This window comes from Ailuropoda melanoleuca, chromosome 1 (assembly GCF_002007445.2).
Source record: "Ailuropoda melanoleuca isolate Jingjing chromosome 1, ASM200744v2, whole genome shotgun sequence".
Lineage (NCBI taxonomy): Eukaryota > Metazoa > Chordata > Mammalia > Carnivora > Ursidae > Ailuropoda > Ailuropoda melanoleuca.
In genome coordinates this window covers 103687569-103692930 of record NC_048218.1, presented here as the reverse complement: position 1 = coordinate 103692930, position 5362 = coordinate 103687569, and the positions used below count along the sequence as shown (strand labels likewise).

Here is a 5362-nt window from a genome sequence, read left to right as displayed (position 1 = left end):
AGATGGGTTTTGCTCCACACAGTGGTTGGAAATGGTGGAAAGAAGTACAAAATAAAGTAACTTTTCCAACACAGGGAGGGGGCAGGCAAGATGCCAAGCCCCTAAGGAAAAGCAGGAATGATACCTCCTGAACTAAGAATTCTGCATTGAATGGAGGGAGAGCTACCAGGGCAGCAGCTGGTTTGCAGGGTTTTGTCCAAAGTTTGCCTACTTTGTGCTGATTGCTGCTGGCTTGGTCAGCCAAAGGGAAAAAAATCCCTACATTTGATCACTTGATATCAAGACCTTTCTCAGTATTCAATACATAAACTTTCTAGATGTATTTAATTTTTTTAGGAAAATATTAAAGAGGGAAAAGTATTTTTCATAATCCATGTATCCAGTATTAATAGTTTTACGTGTATACTGCCAGTAATTGCAAATACACATCTATGTATGTTTTTAAACTAGATTATATAGTTATGTAATCTATTTTTTTAATTTTTAAATTTTGTCATGCTTATCTTTTTATGTTAAGGAATACATATCTGCTTCATAATTTTTAAGGCTACCTATTATTCCAAGTGGATAGACATACCATAATTTACTCAATTGATCCTCTATTATTGGATAGTGTAGATATGTTCCAGTTTTCTGGATCATAAAATAAAAATGCCTTTTCTGTATAATTGGGTTCTAGAATTGACAGCTCAGACAGGCTTTTTGGAGCTTCCATATATCTTCCGGCTTTACTGCTGATGAAACTTCACGTCCCCCTCCTTCTAAATGCTTCCTTAATTCCTTCTAAAAATTTTCCTCATAATCCATACAGATATTACACAGAAATTCAATATTCCTTTCATTGTGGTAAGAAAGCACAGTTGGGCGTCAGGAAATGTGGTGTCCTAGTCTGACCTCTAGCACTGTGGTAAGAAAGTACAACGCAACTACTATGCACGAATTGTATCTCCCTCCCTCAAGTTCGGATGTCGAAAAGCTAATCCCCAATACCTGAAAACATGACTGCATTTGGATACAAGCCCTTTCAAGAGGTGATTAAGTTAAAATGAAGCCATTAGGGTGGGCCTTAATCCAATTTCACTGGATTGGATGCAGAGAGAGACACCACCAGAGGCATACAAAAGCGTGGAAGAAAGACCATGTGAGTACCCAGAAAGAAGGTGGCTGTCTGCAAGCCAAGGAGAAAGGCCTCAGAAGAAACCAAACTTGTCAATACCTTATTTTTGGACTTCCACCAGCTTCCAGAGCTATCAAAAGATAAGTTGCAGTTGTTTAAACTGTCTGGTCTGTGGTATTTTATTATGGCAGCCATAGCAAACTAATACAGCAAATTTCGAGTACATTTCTTAAATCCATGAGCTTCCGTGCCCTTCAAATAAACTAGGGAATGAGATTATGAGATCTGCACAATTCTTAAACCTTAAATAGGTCATTCATTTCTAATGAGGTTGGCACTAAAAAGAACATTGAGCTTCCCTAGCACACACAAACTCATATTTCATTGGCCTGAATGGCTTAGACCTCTCTATTCCTAACTCAATCACTCACTTAGAATTACAGGTACTGTGAAAGGGCTGGAGCTATAATCTTGCTGGAAAGGATATGGGGAGGCAACTGTAATGTCCACTAAAGGTAGGAGAAAATTGTTTAGTTTCTGGTTTAGTTTCTGGCTATGATTTCTGTATAATCATTATGCCTATGCAGGAAAGTAAGACCATCACCTGTAAATATATTTCAAATGTAATAACATTTTTGTGAATACTTAATATAACCATTAATGTACTTAACATTGTTATCTATATATTTTATAAACATTTAACTAAATATTTAATGATTTTTGATATCACCATTTTTTGGGTACATTTAAAAACAAATGTGATTTTTTTTTGGGGGTTTCAAATATTCAGGCCCCTGGGGGGAAAAATGCTCTTAGACTCCAGGCATTGTGCACAATGAATGAAAAGGCCCCAGAATCAATATGGAATGTGGTGGTAATTAGGAAAATACAAAATGTGACAAACTTTTGTGGTTTTCACCTACAGAAAAACTATGTTTATGGGACTAGAGTCCCTCTGGAAGCTAGGAAGGGGGGGAACAAAAATAGTAAAAATTTTCAGTGTTTATCTGCACCATCCAGGGAAATAAATTTCACTAGTAAAATCAAAGATGTGGGCAGGCACTACTAGTTCCCTTTTCCTTACTACTAATATATCCTTATAGTACTATGTACAACAAAAACCAGAACCCAAACCACCACCAACAGCAAAACCAAAAAGAACTCCAGTTTGCTCTCTTACAAATAGTGCTATCTATTTGACATAATACTGGCCAATGAGAGTCAAATGAAAGTCTGCTGGATTTCTGGAAAGTCTACTTTCTCATAGATGTCTCCTTTCCTTCTTACTGCTTTCTTTTTCTCCTTCCTATCTGGAATGCAGATATATCGCTGGTGGTGGGTCAGCCACCTTGTGACGACAAGGTGACCATGAATAGAGAAGCCCCACACCAAGGATGGTGAAACAGAATGGCAGAAAGAGCCTGGAGGCTGCTGGTGTCAGGGAACCAACCACTGCCCCAGGCCTGGACTGACAGCCTCTGGATAAATGAGAAAGAGACACCTATGTGAGCTATCTGTCTGTGGTTTCTGTTGCATGCAGCTGAATAGTATCCCTAATTAATGAAGAAAGCTTCGTTAATAGGCAGTATTTTAGTTGAGCTAAGAATGAATGGGTTTTACATTATCTTAATGTAGCTACTTAGGTTGTTCCAAACTTTTACTACTGTAAATAATTTGTACCAACCATCTTTACACATAAAACTATTTTCCCAAATTGGTTTATTTCCTGAGGATAAATTCTCAGAGGTAAAATTATTGGGACAAAGAGTATGAACCCTTATTAATCTCTTGATACAGGTTTGCCAAACTGCTTCCCAGGAAGATCTGAAACAATTTACACTCTCACCAAAATTGTGTGAGCATATATAGCCCTTCACACTGTTACCGGGATTCTGTATTAACTTTTCAAAAAAGACAACGGAAGAAGAGAATAAACATGGGAAATAGTGTCTCAGTGTGCTTTAATTTTGATTACTAGTTAGAATAAATTTTCCTTTGCCATTTTAGCAACTAGTGTTTGTCTTATCAATTTTATGTACGAACAATAGAAATACTTTATCATGCTTTTAAAAAATATTTTCCAGTGGCTTATCTTTTAATTTTATCCTTTTTAAAAAAGTCAGGTTTCCTGTGGTGTATTTTAGATATAGTAAAATTTGCCCTTTTTAGTGTAAAGTTCTATGAATTTCCATAAACACATGCAGTCATGTAACCAACATTATAATCAAATATAGAATATTTCCATCACTTCCAAAAAGTTTCCCCACGCCCTTATGTAGTTAACCCTTCTCCCACCTCCAGCATGTGGCAACCACCTTTCTGTCCCTATAGTTTTGTTTTTCCAGAATGTCATATAAATGAAATTATACAGAATATAGGCTTTTAAGTCTAGCTTCTTCCAGTTAGCATAAGGCATTTGAGAAATTCATCCATGTTATTGTGTATGTTAGTACTTTGTTCCTTTTTTGTGGCCAAGTAGTATTCTATTATATATGGAATCCCACATTTTGTTTATCTATATACCAGTTGAAGCACATTTGGGTTATTTCCAGTTTTTCCTCAATAATTAGTAAAGCCACCATGAACATATACATACAAGTATCTGAACATAAATTTTAATCTCTCTTGGGTAAATGGAATTCCTCAAAATGGAATTTCTGGATTGTGTGGTAAGTATATATTTAACTTCAAAAGAAACTGCCAAATTTTTTTCCAAAATGATTCTACCATTTTGTATTCCTACCAAGACTGTATGAAAATCTCAGTTGTCCGACATCTTTATTGCTCCTTTGTATTACCAGTTTTGTTTTTGTTATTTTATTTTGGTTTTTAGCCTTTTAATAGATGTGTAGTGGTAATTTATTGTGATTTCAATTTGCATTTCTTTGAGAAGTGCAAAAACAAAAAATGCCTAGTGCAATAATTACTCAAATGTAATTAAGAGTGTTTGTGAATTCAAATGTATTGATCTTTTTATTTTTTATTTTTTCACTGTGTGGAAAATTCTTTCCCAATGAGAAATCAGAAAAAAAAAATCAGCTATATTTTTAGGGTTTCTTTTTAAGGATTTTCTCTAAATTATCCACATTTTAAATCCATCTGGGCACATTAGTTAGTTATATGATGATAGTATCTTTATTCACTTAAAAAAAAAAAGGCTAGGCAACCTTCTCTGTAACCTTTATTGACTAATCCATCCATCCCATTTATTTGTGAATCCTCCCTTCTTAAATAAGAGGGTCTATTCCCAATCAAATCTGTTTCATTTATCTGTCCATCCACTTGACAGTTACTTACTAAGTACTTTACTATGAGCCAGGTACTATCCTAGGTTCTGGGAATACAACAGCCAACCAAAAATAAGGGCCCCAAACTCTTAGAGTTTATATTCCAGTTGGGGGGGTAGAAAATGATTAAATAAATAACTGTAGGGATGCCTGGGTGGCTCAGTCAGTTGAGCGTCTGCCTTTGGCTGAGGTCATGATCCCAGAGTCCTAGGATCAAGTCCCACGTCGGGCTCCGTGCTCAGCAGGGAGCCTGCTTCTCCCTCTACCTCTGCTCCTTCCTCTTCTTGTGCTCTCTCTTTCTCTCTCACTCTGACAAATAAATTTTTAAAAATCTTAAAAAAATAATTGTATAATATTTTGGGTGTTGATAAAAGCTGAGAAGTAAAGTGAAGCGGGGTAAGAGGCATATAATGATGAGCAAGTGCCATTTTGAGTAGGTTGGCAGATCGACCTCTCTGAGGAAGAGATATCTGAGATATAAATGTATTAAGGTTGTGGAACAAGGAGATATCTAGAAGAGGAGCATTCCAGGCAGAGCCACCTGAGAATGCAAAGACTCTGTAATGGGAATGAGCTTAACACATGGGTGAAATATCAAGGAGGCCATTGTGGATGAAGCTAATTGATGGCAGCGGTGAGTGTAGAGGAGGTGAGAAGGCCATTTAGAGGGCACAGGTCATACAGATCCTTGCAGACATTTATATTCTAAATCAGATGAAAGCTATTGGAAGATTCTTAGCAGAGGGGTGATGTGACCTGATTGACATTTTACAAATATCACTCTACCATGTAGATAATTGTTTAATACATTTAATTTAAATAAAAATGCTTCTATTAAAAGAAAAATAAGTGATTAGCAGAAGTAGACTTGGGTATAGGAAAAAAAAATGGTGAAGGTGGTATTTTAATGCCCAAAGTGTGGGAAACACTGGCTTTACTGGTTATTGCTAGTATCTAG

At 36.2% G+C, this 5362-nt stretch overlaps 1 long non-coding RNA gene across 1 annotated transcript; it reads left to right on the top strand.

The window, feature by feature from the left end:
- The first annotated feature begins 681 nt into the window (after positions 1-681).
- LOC117802985 lies at positions 682-3038 on the top strand. Its single transcript, XR_004626501.1, has 3 exons — positions 682-1632; positions 2439-2622; positions 2915-3038. It is a non-coding gene; the product is annotated as an uncharacterized LOC117802985 (long non-coding RNA).
- Positions 3039-5362: the final 2324 nt, after the last annotated feature.